At 35.3% G+C, this 23,697-nt stretch overlaps 1 protein-coding gene across 1 annotated transcript in view; it reads left to right on the top strand.

Annotated features, from left to right (window-relative positions):
* The window catches only part of Diaph2 (diaphanous-related formin 2), an 805,268-nt gene that overhangs the window by 265,726 nt on the left and 515,845 nt on the right, over window positions 1-23,697 (top strand). The gene's annotated exons all lie outside the window — the stretch shown is intronic.

Here is a 23,697-nt window from a genome sequence, read left to right as displayed (position 1 = left end):
GAATGTTTCCTAACATGGGCTGGGAAGGTGGCTCAGTGGTAGAGCACTTGCCTTGCATGCTCGAGGCCCTGGGTTCTTTTCCTCAGCACCACATAAGAAAAAAGCCAGAAGTGGCGCTGTGGCTCAAGTGGTAGAGTACTAGCCTTGAGCTGAAGAGCTGAGGGACAGCACCCAGGCCCAGAGTTCAGGCCCCATGACCAGACCCCCCCCCCAAAAAAAAAGAATGTTTCCTAACAAACACAATTCGTATCATGTGTGCTGCCAATATCATGATTCCTCTTATGGGCATATTTTCTATCTGAAATATTTAGTACCTTTCACTTTAGAATGGCTTTATTATGGAAAAAAATACAAACGACTTTGTAGTTGGAAACAGGGTCTAAGTAGCTCAGGTTTTCCTTGAATTCTAGATCCACTTTACTCTCAAGTCCTGAGATTAGACTTGTGTGCCACTTCACCTGGCCTACCTTGTTTTGTTTTTTAAAATGCTTTTTGTCATAAACTTTAAAGACTTACAAAATTAAACGTGCATGTTATCTCAGAACTAATATAACACTCCATAACAAAACAGTGTAAGTGACTAGAGTGTTCTTTCCTAATTAAAGGGGTAAAGCACTTCCTATCATAGCTTTTTTGGTAAATAAGGCCCAAAAGATAATATTTTGGCTGTTTGGGAGATAATACTATAACAGGGTCCCCCATTATTTATGCAAGAATAAGATGGGTAAGATATAGTTTGTGTCCTAAAAGAACTTTTTATGAAAACGGAAGTAAATATATAAAGTAATTGCTATAGTACAATGTGGTAACTGCTTTGACTATTGTAATTATTATTATGAAAACATCCTATTTCAGAACAATTAAAGATGAATCCATATTTTCTTTTTTAGGAAAATTAGTGGACAAAGGTGGATTTTCTTCTTTTTTCTTTTTCTTGTTTTGCCAGTACAGGGGCTTGAACTAAGGGCCTGGGCACTGTCCCTGAGCTTCTTTTGCTCAAGGCACAGTGACAGTTCTGGCTTTTTTTGTATATGTGGTACTGAGAAATCAAACCCAGGACTTCATGCATACTAGGCAAGCAATCTACCACTAAGCCACATTCCCAGCCCTGGATTTTGTTTTTCTAAGAGGAGAAGGGAGTTTGTGGCAGAAAAACCTACATGAACAAGAATAGGCATGGACAATTATTACATTTTGGTGAGCCAGGCTTCAAATGTTTGGTTGGAAAATATGGAAGGACTATTCTTTATGATTTAGAGGTAACCTAATGGATTTTTATTTAGAGGTTTGAAGTGATATGATCAAAAACCATTTTGGGATGGTCTCTTTTAGCAGCAAAGTTTAGGACTGATGGAAGAACACTTAGGAGACTTAAAATAATGCAGTTGATAACGAATTAGGCAGTGGAAGTGAGGAAGTTAAGGCAGGGATAAATATTTGAAATGCAAAATTAACAGTTTTTAGTGACTAAATATAGGAATGTGACAGACAAATAAGAAAGGAGAAAGTACAAGTCTAACCAGATTTACACATCACTTCTGCAGCCAGGTACACAGAGGATGGCACTATCTAGTGAGACAGGGAACACTAGGAAAACAAGTTAATCTTCAAAAATAATAAATTCCTAATGTATGAAAGTTAAGTGGCTATGTTCTGAAGGCAATTGTGTTTTGAAAATCTAAGCACAGAATATCTGGGTTTGAGGGCTGGCATTCATCTACATATGTATAGCACTTAAATCCAATAAAATAGGTAAGATTACATAATGAAGAGCTAGAGGGGGATGGGGAAGAAGGAAGAATTCCCAAGATGCTATGTCAAGGGAGGACAGTAACAAATCTTTTCCGTTTACCAGTATGGAGAATGTTACTGGTTTTATCCTATATTTTCTAACAGTTGATATAAATGAAAGCCATATTGTAATTCTTTGGAGTTGAGGATCATTGAAGGGATCTGATGATGCCAGTGATTGAAGAAACACAAGAAGGAGTAGAAAGTTTTGTAGGATAAAGAGAAAATGAACTGTGAGTCCTATTGAGGATAATTCTCAGCTGGAGATAGATATTTAGCAACTAGAAAACTATATGGTCTGGAACTCACAAATGCAACCTGGCCTGGAGACAGAGTTGGCATGTTGCTATGCAGTTGAAGCCTCATCAAATATTCTCATGGATATTTAATTGAAATAAATTTGGGTCTAATTCATCATGGCAAAGTAGCAGTTTTTTAATGTATAATATATTACAGCATTACACACATGCATCAAACTTTGAAAGGAGACAATTGACAAATGAATAAAATACATTCACTTAGCTTTCTCTAAGCACTATCTGAAAGTACTCTAATATGGGTTAGCGTACTTAATATCTTAAAAATACATTTTCTGTCTCAGCTAATAGAGAGAGGAGAGAAAGAGATCTAAATCTAATCAATGCAGTCTTATTTAAGTAACTAACCTTTAAAATAGAGACTTAAAACAGATTATTAATTTGTTTTAAATCTATTTATAACATTAGATTTCTGTTAGTTCCATATTGCATTTTATTGCTTATTTATCGCTGTTATTCACCTGGAAATAATATAAAGTCAGAAAAGTAGCTATAAACCTCTGGAGTTCAAAGTAGTTATTTAAGAAGTTAATTCTCCTGTAGAGATTCTGTCCTAAAATTATTTTATTCACAATGGAGTGTAATGGTTGATAATGAATATAGTTTGATTTCATTATTTTTGTTACATAGTTTTTGATACTAGTAAAACTAAAACATGATTGACCTTATTAATTTTAATTTTATACAATTTAATGAAAGTTGTTAGCAATTTTATAGAACAAAAACTTTTTCATTTAGGCTTATGAAAAATGACCTTGTAAAATGTCAAAATTGTTACTGTCTTCCTTTGAAAAATACTTAATGATTTGTGCTTGATGCATTTAAATTCTTTATTGAAGGTCAAGGATTCTATTAGGGCATTTTGTCAGTAAAATGTTGACAGAAATAAACTAGGTGGTTGAATTCTCACTGACAATACTGTCACATTTGTGTGGAAATTTTCTAATGATAAGGCCAGATTTTGCTTATTACTTTTCTTAGTTACAACTACTAGTTCATTAAATATTACCTTAATTAGAGTATATGTTGTGTCAAAACTTAGTCCATAGCTGCAATTCTTATTTAATAGTTATTCAGTTTAAATTGCTATAGTTATGTCAGTCTCAATGAATATGTATATATGCCATGCATTTGGATCTGGATTTTGGATAGTCCATAAAATACATGTAATTATGTTGAATGCAATGAATTCTTGATCGTCGGTATTGAATTTACCATTTACCATTTTGTCTATAAAGTCCCACTTAAACTAGGCACATGAAAAATCAAAGGTAGTGAAGTAAAACTGGAATATTGTGTTATTTTGTTGTTATACTTTATCACTTGGTGCAGTATATATTGTTATCAGTTAGAACTGCTTCCACCTAAAGAAGAATTGATGTTTCTTAATGAGTTTTTTTTTCACCTGGCCCTTTTTATAGAATTATAAAAGTCTAATAATAAAATATAATCTGCATATGTACATGTGACCATATAAAGTCAACAAATCTCAAGATTATGTCTTTGATGCATATTAGTAAGTACTTGAATGGAAAATTGTTAAGTTAGTCTATGCAAAGTTTATAATCTCTTCTTCCATTGAATTTTGTCTATCCATACTTAAGTGCATATACATGTATGCTTTATTTATTTTGTAACCATAGAAATGCTGTAGTATTAGAATCTGGCAGATGTTTAAGTAATGTGAATTCATTTATTTCAGTGTGTAAAAGGCTTAGATGGTATGTAAAATATATTATTTCCTGTACAGAATAGTCTCATGTCACAAATTTTCATTTTTACTTTTTTTTTTCATGCCAGCTCTTGGGCTTGAAATCAGAGCTTGGGCCCTGTCCTGGAGCTGCTTTTCTGCAAAGATAGCAATCTATGACTTGAGCCACAGCTCCAATTCTGGCTTTTCTTTGTAGTTTAGTGGAGATAAGAATCTCACAGACTTTCCTGCCTGAGCTGATTTTGAACCAACATGATCCTCGGATCTCAGCTTCTTGAGTAGCTAGGATTACAGGCTTTTGCCCCTGGTGCTCTACTTTTTAATTTTTCTTTACTTTTGTTCCATTCTGGGCCTTGAACTCAGAGCAGAAACTGTTCCTGAGCTTTTTCCTCAAGGCTAGAAATCTACACTTTTGCCACAGCTCTACTTTCTTGTTTTTCATTATTAATTGTAGATAAGAGTCTCATAGACTTTGCGGTTCTGGATGGTTTAAACCACAATCCTCATGTCTCCATCTCTTGAATAGCTAGGATTATAGGCATAAGCTACCATGATCCATCACATATCATAATGTTTTAACCTAATTTTCAATCATGTTTAGAAAATGGGTATCTTATGGCTCTAGAGATTTTTTCAAAGTATTTTAGTATTCAGTCCTATTAAGGTATTTTTTTTCTTTTCTTTTTTTTTGTGTTGGTTGTGGGGCTTGAACTCTGGGCTTGGGCATAACCCTGTGCTCTTCAGCTCAAGGTGAGCGCTCTACCGCTTGAGCCACAGCGCCACTTCCTATTAAGGTATTTTTGACATATACGAATCCTGATTCCTTTGTTTACTAAAGATTATAGATGCATCTCTGAATTTCAAACCTCAGAATACAGCTGTTCTTCATTTTGGCAGTGTTTCTGAGTTTCATAGACTTCCAGGAGAACTTGAGCCATCATTAGTCTTTCTCTAGGCAGGGCTGTATTCCCATCCCTACTTCTAAAGTCATTCCTATTTAGTTAGCCATCTTCAAGGTTTTTTGTTCTTTGTTGGACTTTCTCATTTCACCTGATGACGGTGATCATTTTGATTATATTAAAATTCTTTAATATTCCTTCATAGAAAAGATATTTCAGTGGCTAACATAAACATTAAAGGTGAAACAGTGATTTTAGTGGTAAAATGTCTAAGGTAGACATTCAGCTATCATTTGTATAATTTGTGATTTTATTACAAATGTCATTGCCCACTATTTTGACTTAGTTTTTTTAACCATTGCAATATATATATATATATATATATATATGTTCAAATTTCTGTGTTTTTAAAATTTTTTTAATTGTGAAAATACCTTACAGAGGGTTTACAATTACATGGGCAAGGTAATGAGTACATTTCTTTTTAAGCATTCTTGCCTCCTCCTTTGTTTCCCCTTACCATCCCTTCCATCTCCCCTCCCAAACCCGTCCCATCTCTCCCCTTATTGCCCCAGCGCCAAAGTTGTAAAGTTCATTTTTCTACATAATGGCCTGTACATCTCATTGTTGCAATAGGTCTACCTGTATCCCTATTTAAATGATTTGTTTTTTCCCTTACCCTCCACAAATTATGCCAATATCAAATACAGTGATAGCAAGGGTTATACTGTGGGGGAGGTACATACAAAGCAACAAAGAAATCATCTTATAAATATGTTAGAAACAATCGCACGAAAACAAAACATTTGAATACTTATCTTGGGGTTCATTTCACCTAATATCAACTTATCTGACCTTTTCTGCTTGTTTCAGACATATACTAGATACTGCAAATAAGGGAAACCATAGAACCCATGTTTCTTTGGGCCTGACTTACTTCACTCAATATAATTTTTTCCAAGTCTTTCCGTTCCTTAACAAATGGGGCAATGTCATTCTTTCTGATGGAGGCATAGAATTCCATTGTGTATATATACCACATTTTCTTGATCCATTCATCTACTGAGGGGCATCTGGGTTGGTTCCATATCTTAGCTATGGTAACTAATGCTGCAATAAACCTATTTGTGCTGGTAGCTTTAGTGTGGTCTTGTTTGTGATCGTTTGGGTAAATGCCCAAAAGTGGGATTGCTGGGTCATAGGGGAGCTCTATGTGGAGTCTTTTGAGGAACCTCCATACTACTTTCCAAAGTGGTTGAACAAGTTTACACTCCCTCCAACAATGCAGTAGGATTTCCTTCTCTTCACATCCCCTCCAGCATCTGTTGTTCTTAGATTTCTTGATTATAGCCATTCTAACTGGGGTGAGGTAGTATCTCAATGTTGTTTTGATTTGCATTTCTTTTATGGCTAGGGAGGTTGAGCATTTCTCCATGTGTCTATTGGCCATCCTTCTTTCCTCTTCAGAGAAATTTCTCTTTAAGTCTTTAGCCCACTTATTTATTGGGCAATTCTTTCTTTAAAGATTTGTTGTTGGGGGATTTAATTATTTGAGTTCCAGGTATATTTTAGATATGAGAACTTTGTCCGTTGTATGGCTAGTGAAGATATTCTCCAGTCCATGGACTTTCTATTGATCTTGCTAGCTATGTCCTTTGCCACGCAGAAGCTCTGCAATTTCATGCAATCGCATTTGTCCAACCTTTCTTTGATTTCTTGTGTTTCTGTGTCTCTATAAAGAAAATGTGGCCTGTGCCAAGGAGACGTAGAGTTTCTCCTATGCTGTCCTGTAATGTTTTCAGGGTGTCTGCTTTGCTCCGAGGTCTTTGATCCATTTGGAATTCATTCTGGGGCAGCGTGATATATAAGGATCTAGCTTTAGTTTTCTAAAAGTGATTAACCAGTTTTGCCAGCACCATTTACTGAAGAGGCTATCTTTCTTCCATTCTATTTTTTTTAGTTCCCTTATCGAAGATTAGCTGGCTATAGGTCTATGTGTTTATTTCTGGGTTTTCAATCCTATTCCATTGGTCCTGAAGGTGGTTCTTGTGCCAGTACCAAGCTGTTTTGATTACTATGGCTTTGTAGTAGAGTATGAAATTTGTATTGATATTGCTCCACCACTGTGCTTTCTGTTAAGGATTGTTTTTGCTATTCGGGGTCTTTTATTGTTCTATATGAATTTTTGAATTACCTCTTCTATTTCCTTGGAGAATGAGGTTGGAATATTGGTATTGCCATTTTCACGTATTGCCATTTTCACGATGTTGATCCTTCCAATCCTGGAGCATGGGAAGTTTTTGCACTTCCTAAGTTCTGTTTTGATTTCCTTCTTCAGGTTTTTAACGTTTTTATCACAGATGTCCTTCACTTCTTTGGTTAATTCCTTGGTATTTTATTTTTTGTGGGGCTATTACGAATGGAGTTTATTTCCTGATTTCAGCCATGCTTTTCTCATTGTTGGCATACAGAAAAGCTATTGATTTTTCAGGGTTAATTTTATACCCTGCTACTTTGCCAAAGTTTTGAATCAGCTTGAGTAATTTGGGCGTGGAGTCTGTGAGGTTCTTTAAATACATAATTATATCATTTGCAAAGAGGGAGAGGTTTACTTCAGTTTTCCCTATTTGGATCCATTATATGTTTGCATCTTGTCTTATTGCTGTAGCTAGGCATTCTAATAATAGATTGAAGAGAGTGGAGAGAGTGAACATCCTTGTCTTGTTCCTGAGTTAAGCGGAAATGGCATTAGTTTTTCACTATTAAGTATAATGCTGGCTGTAGGTTTGTCATATACAGCCTTATTCTATTGAGGAATGTTCCATGGATTCCTAATTTTTCCAGAACCTTCATCATAAAGGGGTATAGGATCTTGTCAAATGCTTTTTATGCATCTATTGAGATAACCATGTGGTTCTTATCCTTATTCTTGTTGATGTGATGAATTATATTAATTGATTTTCATATATTGAACCAGCTTTGTATCCCTGAAATGAATCCTATTTGATCGTGGTGTCTGATTTTTTGGATGAATTGTTGATGTTGATTGGCCAAAATTTTGTTGAGAAGTTTTACATCAATGTTCATCAAAAAATGGGTCTATAGTTCTCTTTCTTTGATGAGTCCTTGCTGGTTTTGGGATGAGTGTTATGATAGCTTCATAGAATGAGTTCGGTAATGAAATTTCTCTTTCAATTTCATTGAAGGTTTAGAGGAGTGTTGGTGTGAGCTCTGCTTTGAAGGCCTTGTAGAAATCTGCTGTAAATCCATCTGGACCTGGGCTTCTCTTAGATGGGAGGTCTCTTATTGCTGTTTCTATTTCAGTGCTTGACATGGGCATGTTAAGATGGTTTAACTCATCTTGGTTTAGTTTTGGCATGTCGGTATTTGCTGAGAGAATGCAAGGTATAATTTCAGTGTTTCTGAATTTGGACAAGTTTGCTTTGTGACCTAAAATGTGGTCTATTTTGGAAAATGTTCCATGTGCTGCTGAGAAAACGTGTATTCTGATGCTGCTGGGTGAAATATTTGGTAGATGTCTGTTTAATCTAGTTGATCTAGATTTGTTGATCTAGTTGTTTAGGTTTGTGGTTTCTCTCTTGTGTTTTTGTTGATTTGAACTATCTAGAGGGGATAGTGGTATGTTAATAACAATTAATGTCTTCGGATCTATGTGAGATTTGAGAGAAACTAGTGTTTCTTGGATAAATGTGGGTGCTCCGTTGTTTAGTGAATAGATATTTAGAACTGTAATATCCTCCTGAAGGAGAGATCCCTTAATTTGTATGTAACTACCTTCTTTATCTCTTCTCACGAATTTTAATTTGCAGTCTATTTTATCTGACATTAGGATTGCAACTCCGGCCTGTTTATAGGGGCCTTTTGCTTGGTAGATTTTGTTCCAGCCTTTCACTTTCAAAATGTGTTTGTTTTTATGGGCAAGTTGTGAATCCTGAAGGCAGCAGACAGAAGGATCTTTTTCTTAAATCTAACTAGACTATGTCGCTTAATTGGAGAGTAAAATCCGCTGGCCTGCCACATCTGGAGCCTTTGTCCTGGACTCTCTCTGTAGGTATGGCGGCTGTGGTTACTGCTGCTGCTGCTGAATCTGCGGCTACCGGCAAGTGCTCAGACCTGTCCCCTTGCTTGGATTTTCCCACTCTGGCCAAACTCTCTGTACTGTGATGGCACACTTGGTGTGATTCTTTATTCTAGGACTGTTTACTGTAACACTAAAACTGCTTTCTTTGTGAGAGCTTGTTTAGCCTCCAGTTTCTCCTCCGCTATCTTCCTCCAAATCTTTTAACTTAATTTTTATCAGATTAAATCATGGAAGTCTGTATTCATAGTTAAAATGCAACATTTCTCCTATGAAGCAAATACTTCTTCCTTAAAGGTCATCCTTCTATTCTACATTTTGGGATTTAAAATGGACATATTTCTAGTAGTAAAGATAACTCTATACTGAATGTATTTTTCTTCTACACCTCAATAAAAATAGCAATTACTTTATGTTGGCCTTTGACCTCCATGGCATACCTGTTCAGAAGATGTGAATCACAAATGTAGACAGAAAAATGGCCTAAAATCTTTTTCACTCATATGTTTGCTGACATAATTTACTGCGAAGTTTTATTTGTTAATATAATTGTATTTGAATCAGTTTACTTCAATGAGATCTGTTAATTTTGTTTTTATATGGATAGAAAAATGGCAATCTTCACGTTTTGATGGATATATTAATGATTTTCAGTTTGAAAGCAAGATTTCTATATTATTAGTAATATTTTTGTCATTTAATGTAGCCTAATAGGTATTAATTTTCTGTTGTGACAGTAATGAGGTTTGCTTTATCACTGAACCACTCCCCCAGACCAGTAATTTTTTATAATAAATATGAAAAAAGAAGTATGCATGACATTTTAAATCTGAGGCACAGAATCTTGAGTTTAAAATTATCCTGAGCTGCAAAGGGAGATCATCAAAAATTGAAATGAAGCCAGATATCAGTGGTGCAAGCCTTTAGTCCTATAATCTGTAGGCTGAAATCTGAGGATTGCAATTTGGAGCCCACCCAGACAAGAAAGTTGAAATTAACATCTCTAAAAACTTAACTCCTCCAAAAAAAAGCTGGAGGTGAAGCTTTGGCTCAAGAGGTAGAAGACCAGCCTTGAGCAGAAACTTTTGAGGGACAGATCCTAGGTACTGAATTCAAAACCTAGGACCTGCAGTGCCTTCCCTCCCCAATATTGAAAGGAAATAACCCCCCACTCACACACACACTCTCACACACACATACATACATACACACACATACATACACACGCGTGCGCGCACACACACACACACACACACACACACACACACACACACACACACGGAAAACTTACATTTTTGTACCCATGTTCATCCTTTACCGTAGAATTAATGTTAGTCACCTGCATTTGCTTCATTATTGCTTTGGTATTATGAGGAGATTACAATAAAAATGAAACAAAAGACTCACTAGAAAGTAGAATTACATTAGAAAAGAAGGTTCTAGAGGAGCCAGATTCTGGGTTCCAAGCCTACTAACTCAGTTTCTTCATCTGTAAAATGGGAATGATAATAGTATCTTTCCTGTAGTTTTAGTTCCAGAATGTGTTAATATCTGTGAAATATTTGTAACAGTACCTGTCACATGATTGTTTTGATACTTCCTATAACTCAATTCTTTCCTTGCAGCAGGCATTTCTATGTCTAGATTTATAGTCAGTTCTTCCTTAACTGTTTTTAGAACTGATCTTCAACATATGACCATGTCAATAGTCTTACTAAAATTGCTGGATTTCCCTTCAGAGTCTATAAGGTTGTGTTGTATAGTAGACCTTGTCAGGCAACAGATAAGCCACCACTTAAAAGACTGATTTGGAGTCTTTATAGGAGCCCTCTTGGGCAGCAGGACTCCAGTTACAACGCTTATATAACCCACAAACCACACAAGGTGCATGAAAATCTTAACGAAGTAGAATGCAAATCAGATGTCCACACAAAATAAGTAAAAAACAGTGAACTTTCAAATCTATCAAAGATGCTAAATATAATAAAAAACAAATCAAATGTAAACACAATCAAGGGAAATCAGGATCCAATCATCTAAGGAGAGTAAGACTTTTCTGTAACTTACCAACTTAAAACTAATTTGTAAACTAAGAAATGTCCTTTAAGGACTTTTCCTTAGACCTCAGTCTCCTTACTTCAGTGGCTAGTATAGCACTCTTACTTTGTAGTTGCTATTTTTATGTACCAGTTGACTAAATTACATTGTTTTCAAACTCACTGAACTCACTTAACCATTGTAGTCAGTGTTCATTGTCTGAAATGTAGCATTGCTTTAGCCAGACCAATTTGCTTGTTCACTTATGCATATGAATTACAGACTCTTCATGTGCTTGTCATGTATCATTTCCCCACGTGACATATCTGATACTTCTGACTCATCTAATCATGGTGCTTACCTCCTTTACAATCTTATTTACTTCTAATTTTTCCTTTATATCAGCTTTGAGAATACTGAAGAGTTAAGTATGCCTGAGTGGAGCCTTTCATTTTCTTAATATACACCCCATTAACTTGTGCAGTTTGCTTTCTAAATGCCCTTGCATTACTTTTCAATGTTCTCATTGGTCTTTCTCAACATGTTTACAGATTTTTTCTAAACTTAAATTTCATTGTAATGGTGACATACAGGAATGGTTACAGTTACATACGTAAGGTAATGAATACTTTTCTTTTTGGACAGTATTACCCCCTCCCTCATTTTCTACCATTCTCCCCTACTCCAACTCCCTAGGTAAGAAACAGTCCATCTATTTGTTTTGTTCCCTTCTTAGTGGGTATTTGTTTCAAGATATTTTCTTACCCCCTCACTGGAGGAATGCTGAATATGCAAACATTTCAAATTGGCTTACCTAACACAAAACTGGATAAGTACAGTACTTAGGAGAATTTCTAATTCAGTTGAAATTCACAAACTAAATGTATTTATTAATAGTATCATGTATATCAGTGTTTAGCTTTCAACTTGTCTGTTTCATAGTTTTTATCTCTGAATAAAGAAAAAGGTCCAATAAGCTTTAGACAGTGAAGAATGCACATATGATTTTTAGTTTTTCCACTTGGATTATCAAAGTAGAAATTTATTTAAATGGCTCTGCTTTTGGAAAAACGTTGATTTTCTAAATTTTGTTCCAAATTTTATGCAGGTATTTTTAGAATTCAGAATGAATATTTCAAAATCAGGGAGAGAAAATAGTAAATAGCTAAAATTAGGTTTCCTGTTGTAAATCTGAAACAATATAAAGGCTGATGAATAAATACCTCCATGCTAATTCAAATCACTAATCCATGAATGTGCATTCTTCTCACTGGCTGTGAATCTGTTGTCACTCAGTGGGTCAAATCTAATCCATGTATCTTCAGTTTTAATGATTCATTTGCACATGTATTTTTATTATCTAAGTTTGGATATGTTATTAAAACTTTTATTCATTGTCTTATTTTCTAATGAAAAAACTTATTTTTAGTATATATACATCTATATATACATATACACATAGACACACATATAAGCATCATTGATATATGTTGCATTCCTGCGAACTGTTAAGGGTATGTATAAAGTATTGATTGCTAAGCCAAAATTGAATTTATACTTGTTGGGAGAACTAACGTTAAGAAAACAACAGTGATAAAAATCTACATTTTCCTAAAGCAGGACCATATGGATTCCATGGGAGATTAGATTTAATTTTTAGGTCAAGATCTAAATATGCTCCCTTTTATTCTTATTGTTTTAACTCACTGTATAAAATTGGTCACATTATAATATGTTATGATGTTAGGCAAGAATAATTTATGTTCTAACTTCTCTTAACATCTCTCTTTATTTTATTTTGCTCCTTAATCACCAAAAGGTAGAAGAGACACATTGTAAAAAGTGATCTCTTAAAGGAAAATGATATATGAACTTTAGAACTTTATTTCATTGTTAGGAAATTATTTTAAGACATTGTAACATGGTAGTACTGATCAAACCTAGTTAAATTGTGGTCTGATTTATGATACCATTTAGCTCTCTCTCATTGTAATCTATAATATACACCTGAACCCTCCCCTGCTTTTACCAGTGACATTCTCCTTTTCGATGTATTTACCATTTCCAGCTTTCAAGCTATCTTTTATTTGTTTCCCATGTTCTTTATTTTTTCCCTTTAAATTAAATTTATTTAGTGAGAATACCGTACACAGGAGTTACAATTAAATGGGCAAGATAACGAGTACATTGCTTATCAAGCATTGATGCTTCCTCTTTGTTTCCCCTCCCCATCCCTTTCCATACTCCCCCCTCTCCCCCACCAAAGTTGTAAAGTTTGTTTTTCGACATAATGACTTGTACATTTCATTGTTGCAATGGGTCCACCTGTACAAATGTGTCCCTAGATATTCTGGATGAAGCAAAATATCTCAAACTTTTGTCTCTTTTTAAAATATTCCCATGTATTATTATAACCATTTGTTATTATTTATGATCATGTTGACATTTTCAAGTGGTTGTGCTTTAAAAACAACTTAAGGCAAGAAGCAAAATCTTAATTTTCAGTCCTAATTCCAAGTGTTTGCCAATGTATTTCCTTCCCTGTTATTTCTTCAAACTGAAATTTAATGAAGATATTAATTCCTATAAAATATCTTTCATGTTGATATTTCTTCTATTCACAAACAAAACATCATTACATCACAATCCTCCAGAATTCCATTTAACAAGTGCATTATATATTGTTTAATCCTTGCTTAATTTATTAGTCATTCATCCAAATGAATAGTTCTTGAGCAACTGCCATATGTTATATTCTCTTTGGGCTGAGACTAAAATTTAATGAGTAAAATGATATGGAAGAATTCTGTTTAGTTGGAGACTTGAGTATAGATGTAGAGAATAGGTCAGTTTTACTATGATGTCACAATTACTACATGTAAAGATATGAAAAATTGCCCTGGAAATCTTAATTGACTGAGTCTCACTTTGGATTTAATTTAGTTTCTGAAGAATGAAGAGTTTTGCTAGAGAGAGGAGATTGCACAATACATTCTGGTAGAGGTATATCAGGGAAAGCTTTCTAGGATATACAGTCACAGTTGAGTCCGATTAGGGAATCACAAAAGGAAGCTCCAGAAATTTGAAACTCTACTAAGATCTCATGAAAATCAGAGAACTGAACAATCAGCCCAGTATGGCTGATTTTAGATCCTTTGTCACCATGTAATTTGTATGCAATAAACCATTTAATATATTGAAAACAAAAAATAGAAATATTAAATATGACTCAACATGTCTGGTACATGGCAACTTTATAAATAGTTGGATAATAAAATGATATGTGCTAAGGATATTTTTAAAGTTCTGGAGGCAGCACTATAATTTTGTGGAAAGCACCAGATTTACTGCAAAAGGAACGGGTTATAAACCTTGTTTTACCCATTGTTGAACTCAAAACAGTTATCTATCTAGTTGCTTTCAGGCTCCACACTATGTAAATTGAGTTTAATAGTAATTGCCATATAGGGCTGGAAATAAACCATACAGAGGAAATAAACCACATAACTTGTAGAAAGCAGTGAGAAACTATTGCATTTAATATATTTAAATGATAAAAACTAGAATTTTTTGAGCAAACATGGTATATTTGGAAAGAACATGGCCTTTGAAGTTTGACAAAACCTCTTGGATGGAAAACCTTGGAAATCGGGAATGATAACTTTGTCAGCTAGAAAAATAGGGATGGTACCACCAGATTTATGAGAGTGGTGTGCATTGCTCCCACAATCTGAGCTATTTACAGAGACCATGAAAGAGAGTAGCCTTGGACTTTGAAGAATGAGTAAGATTTCACCACAGAAAAGTTTTAAGGGATAAATGGATGCCTTAAAAGTCCTGTGTAGGGCCTCACCTTGAATTTGTTAACTAAGTTTCTGAGAGTGGAACATTGCCTTCATCTGTTAGGTGAGCGTCTTTACAAGCAAAAAGAGGCAGTTGCGAACTAAACTTATTGACAACCAAAGGGATTGGAAAAATAACTGCCCACCTCCTTTTTCTCTTTATGTATTTATTGAGCAGAAAATAGTCATGAAGTAAAGGGGGTGGACAGATGCTCTGTTCTTGCTTGTCAGTTTTTACTTGGAGAGAAATGCATGGAGAGAATATCAGGAGAGGCTCATGGTTCCAGTCTGCTGCCACCTAATAGTTTTTGTGTCTGCTTTTTATAGGAATTTTGTCTTCTCCCTTGCTGTCAGCTGTCACTTTGTGTGCTTGTCAGTGTGCCTACTGTACCTTTGTAGTTAGCTGTACCTCGTGTTAGCATTGAAGAATTTAAACATTGTGATATCACTTTGTCTCTTAGATACTGAATAATCTTAGAAGCGTGAAGCTTCCAGTATCAGAAGACAAACAAGAGTAAAAAAAATAAGAAAGGACTAGCAAATTCTCGTACGTCTAATTGGGTTGAGAGATGGAATGTGCAAAGCAAAATAATAGGAAAGTAGTATGGTGGGAACTTTGGGTTTAGATTCTGTTGTGTACACTTGGCTAGTTGACTTAAACATATTATGTTTGTCCTTGGCTCTCAAATAGTTTAATACTACTGATTTTTCCAAATTGTATGGAAGGCTCAGCATAGTTATTTTGCTGGAATGAACATCAGTCTTAAACTGTCTACAGTCCGATACCCTAATAAAGAAATGTGCAGCTACCTATTTAAAACCCCAGTGGTCTTAATATTGCACACTTGTGTGTGTGTGTGTGTGTGTGTGTGGTTTTGGGGCTTTTACTTAGGTCCTGAGTACTTCCTTTAGCCCTTTTTGCTCAAGTCTAGCACTCTACCAGTTGAGTCACAGCTCTACCTCTGGCTTTTTGGTAGTTAATTGGAGAAAAGAGTTTAACTGACTCTTTTGCCCAGGCTGTCTTTGAACTATGATCTTCAGATCTCAACTTCTTTTTTTATTGTGAAAATACTGTACAGAGGGGTTACAATTACATGGGCAAGATAATGCTTGAACATTGTAGCCTCCTCCTTTGTTTCCCCTTCCCCCCCCCCCGCACCCCTACCCAATCCTCCTCCCCCCAGATCTCAACTTCTTAAGTATTTAGGATTACAGGCAAGAGTTACCTGAACCCAGCAAGTTCCTGTTATTTTTAAACACACAGGTGCTTAGTTTACAAAGTTTTTATAGGATGGGAGCCTACAGCTGAGTTATGAAAATGCACATTGAGGTATTTGAGCACTAGAAAGGGAGAGAGTGATTAATAAAAGGGTAATAGAGAGGATGAGGATCATCAAAGTATATTATATATGTGTATGTGGGAATATCAAGAAGCCCCTTTGTGCAGTGGAACAAAGGGGGAAAAGAATAATGAGAAATATATATATGTATATATATGTATATATGGAGATGACAAGAGGAAATTCAGAGAAACTATTCTTGGGAAACACATTCTGAATGTGAGGTTAAATCTAAATTGATGGGTCTTATAGGGTAATGTTCAAAATGATCAGATCTGGCATCTGCATATGAGTAGAATGGTCTGTGTGTGTGAAATTGGGTTACTGATCTTAGCTATGTCATTGTCCTTTTATTTTCCCCTGCCAGTTATGGGGCTTGAACTTGGGGCTTGGGCCCTTTCTCTGAGTATTTGTACTTAAGGCTGGTGCTCTCTACTACTAGATCCACAGCTCCACTTCTGACTTTTTGCACGTTAAGTGTGGCATGGACTTTCCTGTCCTGGCTTGCTGAGATCTGTGATTCATGTGAACCATGTTCCACACATTTCATCCTCCTGAATAGCTAAGATTACAGGCATGAGGCAGTAGTGCCAATCTTTTTATGTTACTGTCTTTAAAAAAAATAAATTTTAAATATTATTGTAAAAATACTGTACAGAAGGGTTACAGTTACAAGAGCAAGGTAATGAGTACATTTCCAATCAAGCATTGTTGCCTCCTTTGCTTTCCCCCTATCATCCCTTCCCTGCCACCTCCACAAACTATCCCCCCCTAAATTGTAAAGATCGATTTTCAACATAGTGTCTTGTTTATCTCATTGTTACAATGGGTCAATCTGTATATCTCATTGTTACAATGGGTCAACCTGTATCCCTATTTAAGCATTTTCTTTTTTTCCCCTTCCCTCCCCAAATTAGAGAAGTATATATACAAGATGCAGGGCACCAACATCAAATATAGTGATAACAGGGGTTATACCATGGGGGAGCAATGTACAAAGAAACAAAAAAAAACACATGATGCATTATAAATACGTTAGAAACAATAGCAAGAAACAAACCCACTTGTGTCCTTATCTTGGGGTTCATTTTGCTTAACCTCATCTTATCTGGTCATATGTACATAGGATCCTCAAAAGACTCCACATAGAGCTCCCCTATGACCCAGCAATCCCACTTTTGGGCATTTACCCAAATGATCACAAATAAGACCATACTAAAGCTACCAGCACAACTATGTTTATTGCAGCATTATTTACCCTAGCTAAGATACAGAACCAAGCCAGATGCCCCTCAGTAGGTGAACGGATCAAGAAAATGTGGTATGTCTCCATCAGAAAGAATGGCATTGCCCCATTTGTTAGGAAATGGAAAGACCTGAAAAAATTATATTAAGTGAAGTAAGCCAGGCCCAAAGAAACATAGGTCCCATGGTTTCCCTTATTTGCAATAACTAGTATATGTCTGGGACAAGCAGAAAAGGTCAAAAGCTATGTTACTGTCTTAACGAGAAAGTCAATGAAAGCATTGAAACTGTGGTAATAGCAGTGGACATGGAAGGGGCAGTGTAAGGATTACTGAGAATTGATCATGGAGCCAAAAGCTCCACTGGTCAATAAATCCAGGAAATTAGAAAATAAGGGCAGAGAAGTGACAAAGGGTTTTGTTTGTAATGTCATAAATTATTTCCATTTTCACATACATACTTTTTTGGCATAGTGGTTATATCTCACTAGAGATGAGTTTCAGATAATTAAAATTATAGCTCTGGACTGACAAGCTTTCTAAGACTTGTCAGTTAAGGAAAAAAATCTGAAATACACTATCACATCACAGAGGTTGGCATAGTTAATAATTAAAAGAAGAAAAGGTAGCAGAAGAGTAGAAATAGTAGTTATAATAGTTATTACTTTTGCTATATTACTTTTTCTGTGTACTCTTCTTTGCCTCTGTTTCTCTCTACACTTATTTCTTCGTTTTTCTCATGAAACATCCTAATTTATCTTTTTTTTCCCGAATACCTTCATAAATCCTGAGCCTCCTCCACATTGAACCAGATCAATGCCTTAGTCTGTGCTTCTCTGAAATCTAGGCATAGACATTTGGCATTTAAAAGCTACTTGCAAGAGACATCATCAGTCCTTTTCACAGTAGATAGCAGTCACATTGTGAAGCTCTGGTGTAGTGCTTAAAGGCAATGAGCTGGATAGTGAGAGTGTTGGGTTTAGATCCCTGTTCATCCACTTCCAAGAAGTGACCCGTACATAATCTCTGAACATCTCAATTTCTTCATCTGTAATAAAGGGTAATAATATCATTTCTAAAGTAATTTACACAAAGAAATTATGGGTTTCCTGGTCTAAAATCTTGAAAATACTTAAAAATAGTGGCCTGTACCGGAGGACATGCATATATATATATATATATATATATATATATATACACACACACACACACACACACACACACACACACACACACACATATATATATATATATATATATATGGGCTACCATTGTTCCTACTCAGATTTATTATTATTATATACATTTAAAGCATGAGTTAGAAGCATATCCAAATTTTGGGTCTAATTCAATTTTATTATTTGGTCCATTACAGTTACTTTATTTTTTGTTTGCTGGTCCCAGGTTTTGAACTCAGGCCTGTGTGCCATATCTGATGAGCTTTTTCTGCTGAAGGCTAGTTCTCTAGTACTTGAGCCACAACTCTACTTTTGGCTTTTTTGGTGGTTAATGGAAGAGAGAGTCTTAGAGATTTTCCTACCTATACTGTCTTTGAACTAGATAGACAAATCTCAGTTTCTTAGTATCTAGGATTATAAATGTGAACCACTGGTGTTCAGCTTGATTTTGTTTTTGAAATAAGATGCTTAAATTTCATTAAACATGGATTGGTGAAAGCATTAAAAATGTGATGAGTGCTTTTAATGATCTAAAGTCATATGAATAAAATGGAGGTTTCACTAAAAGAAGTTATGCTACTTAGAGTGTCTTTGAGTCATCAAAATATATCACATTAGCTTAAAATATTTTCTAATAAGGTTGAATGGGAACCAAAAAGATTTCAGCCATCATTACTTCTTAAAAGGCATTTGACAAAGTTCCATTTCTTATCATATAAATGCTCTGCTTTCCCTAAATCCCCTAGTATTTCATTTTCATTTTCACTGATGCATAGTAGAGAAGGGCTGAGCTCAGTAATCTCCATTGTCATTTCTATCTGAGTTCTTTTTGTTCTTTAGTGACCTGGCTTCTGACAGTCTCAATTGAGCTTCTTATAATAATCAGAAGCGAATATGCTGACCTAATGTCAAGTTTATTCCCCCTGCCTTCTTTCTTTTGTTAATGTGTATTGGCCCACTTGTAAATGCATGTCATGCTTATGTCTTCTGTATGGGGACAAGATGTAACACTTCATACTCAGTTGAAGCAAATACTGTTCTCACAATCACTGTTAGAATAGCTTTGTCTAGCCATTTACAGCAGATGGTATCTGTAAGAGAAAATTAATAGCTCTAACCCCAGTGCTCTATCTTATTTATACACTAAAGCTACATATCGATCAATTCTCCTATCTTTTCTTTCATTCTGAGATGACATTTAAATGGTTTTGTTTCTAGGAATGTCTTATAAAGCTTTTCAACCTTTTATTTTATGTGTGTGAGAAGTTAAATGATTATGTCAAGACCTACAATTGATTTAGTATAGTAGGAATATATTTTTATCCTTAGACCACAAACCTGGCCGGGTTGGGAGTGAGGTGGGTATGTTTTTATACAAATCACAAGCTGTCAAAATCTTGGTGAACCCTTTTTGTTTTCATTTGAATTGGTAGGTAGGGCAGTTCACCGGGTATGAAATCCACATTTAATCTTCCTTTTCATGAAATGCAAACCCAACAGTGGCTAATTCATATAAAATTGATGCTCAGTATTTCTTTGAGATTGTTCTTGTTCATTTTGTATAACTTCTCCCTTAGCCTGGGAGTTTAGGTAGATTAGCAGAGAGTGAAAACATATTGGTTGTACTTCCTATATTAGAATAACTTTCATATGATTTCATCAACATCATCATAATTATCATTATTAATTTTGGTGCCAGTACTGGAGATTGAATTCAGGGCCTTTGTGTTGTCCGTGAGCTTTTTTGTTCAAGACTAGTGCTCTACCACTTGATAGCCACAGTTCCACTTCCAGCTTTTGTGGGAGAGATTTATTGGAGATGAGAGTCTTTCTGACTTTCTTGCCTGGGCTGGCTTCAATCTCTGATCCTCAGCTCTCCAACTGCTGAGTAGCAAAGGTACAAATGTGAAGCACCAATGCCCAGTTTATTGCGGTATATTAGGACAAAAAAATAGAAGAAAATTTGGAGAAATAATCTTTATTTTATTAACCAGAATGGTTCTAATTATTTAGGATAGTTCTATTTACTATTAATACAATGCTTATGTTGATGGAATTGATGCTCATTCTGTGCAGTCTTTTTTTCTTTTCTTTTCGTGGTAGTTTGAGGCTAGAGCTGCTATTTACATGGTGAAATGCTATTGACAAATTCCTTCTATCTCTCCCAAAGAATATTATTATAAAGGAGCCAGTTTCCAAGGTGTCCAACATAATATAGTTTGCTTTAATCTCTCAAAGTGAATCATTGCTTCAATTACTGCATCTGCCTACATTGTCTGTACTTTTCTCGGCTCCTGCTATATTTCCTCAGCATTCTGTGGTATTCAGGAGATAATACTTCAGTCATGACAGAAACTAGTCTCTCAAGTTAAATTGAAATGTTCTGTTTTTTAGTTCTTGGCACCGCTGGCTGATTGTGGGTACTTCTATAGGCTCCTGTCAAAGTAGGTGTGAATTTGTGCACCACTTTTGTTTTTAAGTAATCTGTAAGTATTTTGCAGGTATACCTAACTGGAACATACGTATTTTAATAGTGACAATTATAAGCACATCTTAACTCTAAAGTACATATGTCTCAATACAGAATTGCTAATAACGGAATCATTTCCATGTGATGATTGAGGAAGGGTCTATAGTTACCACTAATCTTTTTTTTTTTTTTTTTGTCGGTTGGTCGTGGGCCTTGATCTCTGGGCTTCGGTGCTGTCCCTGCACTCTTTAGCTCAAGGCAAATGAGGGATCTACCACTTGAGCCACAGCACCACTTCCGGTTTTCTAGTGGTTAAGTGAAGATAAGGGTCTCACGGACTTTCCTGCCCGGGCTGGCTTTGAACCGCAATCCTCAGATCTCAGCCTCCTGAGTAGCTAGGATTACAGGCATGAGCCACAGACGCCCGGCTTTTTTTCTTTTTGATAAATTTTGTGTAAAGATGATGCACAGAGGGCTTACAGTTATACAGTAATATAATGAGTACATTTCTTTTTGAATAGTGTTACCCCCTCCTTCATTTACCAGTAATCTTTTAAATTTCCCTGTGTGAATATTGCTTTTGGTACACCAGTGAATTAGAATGTCTACCCTTCTCTTTTCAATTTGGGTATTAGTATTGGAAGAACACTTTTTTCAGAGATTGCAAGTAGTATATTAAGTAAAAAGTCATAAATGCAATAAAAGTTTGATAAGGGACCATGCATTACCACATGAATTTAGATTTAATTTAAATAGGGAGGAAGGGATTCCCAGGATAAATTTGGACCTTCTCAGTACATTTTACAATCATGCATATTCAGTTGTAAGTTTCTTTGTCTTTGTTTTAGCACTTTTTTCTTTTACATAGTTAATACCAATGAAAATAATGTGCTTTTAAATTAAACCAAGAATAACATCACATCACCTATTATTTGATTTAGTATTTTAACCATACCTGTGAATTTATGGTGCATCTCCATGGTAGTTTGACATGCAAGTAGTACTTAGCAATGAGAGTTCCCTTAGCAATTTTCAAATATTTCAACGACAACGAGATAAAATAAAAAGAAATTTACAGTAACGTGCCTTAAAAAAAATCCTGACTGCCTCTTTTCTTGACTGCCACTATCTTCATGTGACTTTATATGAGTAGGAAAAGCCATATAGTGGAAGTAGCCTGGTTCTAATTAATTTTACTTTGTGCTTTATGCCAACATGAATGGTAAAGAACCAGGACTTTAAAGAAGCACATTGATGCAGCAGAATTTTTGTTGCCTAGGTGAACAAGGAAATTGTTGCTTGCACACCCTGTTGGAGCTTAATAGTTCAGATAGGATATTGTAGCCTTTGTGTGTGGTAATCTGGTTTATGCCTTTGAGGTATGTGTTCATATTTTAAACATAAGACCTAGAAGAGGCTAAATACTTCAAGTTTCTCCTAGCACTAACATCTTATATTCATGTATTTCCTGCTTATTGGTTACTCATTTTAGATAATATGAAGGTATTTTTATTATTTTGAGTCTTCTAATTTTACTTGTCTATTTGTATGTGAGAGAGTAAAGGCTAGTATATTGGAAATTCTGTGTAAAATTTTTATATTTACATATTTGTATTTAATGAGGTTTTGTGATTTTTAAAATTAACTTTTGTTTATTGCAAAGTAATTATCTTGTTCCATCTTCTGTTAAAATAAGAAAATAACTGAGGGTGAATTCTTTATAAAAATGAGATGTTTACTTAGCTTTCAATTTTGAAGGCTCAAAATCCAAACAGCAGTCAACCAGCTTTAGCAATGACCCTTTTGGTTGTATGACATAATGTTAGATGACATCATAGTAGCAGCCGATATCAAACAATGAGAATGATCATTGCTAATACAAGACACATCCATGTATTTTTGCTTTTGTATTATGTTTGACATTTTTTGAACCTAATTGCTTAAAGAGCCACTAAGAAATAATTAGGTATACTTTTTTGTTTCTTTTTACTGACCTTGTTTGTAAGGTTTTTTTTCATGTTTTGATTTTTTTATTGTGAAAATACTGTACAGAAGGGTTACAATTACATGGGGAAGATATTGAGTACATTTCTTATCAAGCATTGTAGCCTCCTCCTTTGTTTCTTGTTTGTAAGTTTTACATTGATGGAAAAATAGAATAGCAAGTACAGATAATTTTCAAGCACCACTTTATATCTGTCCTATCCACCCCTTCATTTTCCCCTACTGTCACTGCTACCTTTTATTTCTTATGCTGTACAGTTCTATGAATTTGGAGAAATCATGTTACAGTGTCATATAGAATAGTTTTGTTGTCCAAAACTTACTCTACATTTGCCCCCCCCACCATAATCACTTGTCCTTTTATTGTCTCTATCGTTTTACTAATCTTTTCAGTTGACACTGAGAAATATGCTTATTTGGTATCTTTTGAAAGCTCATTTATTTTATCTTTGCAATAGTATTCCATGGCACAGGTGTGACAGTTTGTTCATTCTTTCAACCCGTTGAGGGACATCTTTGTTGTTTCCACATTTTGAGCATACATGGTAAGAATTTGGTTTCTTTTCTAGTCTCTTTCCTTTCTTCCCTTCTCCTTCCCTTCTTAACTCTTTTCCTTCCTCCCTCCCTTCCTCCCTTCCTCCCTCCCTCCCTACCTCCTTCCTTCCTTCTTTCCTTCCTTCCTTCTTACCCTCTTTCTCTTTCCCTCCCTCCCGCCCTCCTTCCCTCCCTCCCTCCCATCCTTCCTTCCTTCCTTCCTTCCTTCCT

This window comes from Dipodomys ordii, unplaced genomic scaffold (genome assembly GCF_000151885.1).
Source record: "Dipodomys ordii isolate 6190 unplaced genomic scaffold, Dord_2.0 Scaffold178, whole genome shotgun sequence".
NCBI classification, from domain to species: Eukaryota; Metazoa; Chordata; class Mammalia; order Rodentia; family Heteromyidae; genus Dipodomys; species Dipodomys ordii.
The sequence above is the reverse complement of the archived record's forward strand: the minus strand, read 5'-3'. Positions and strand labels throughout refer to the sequence as shown.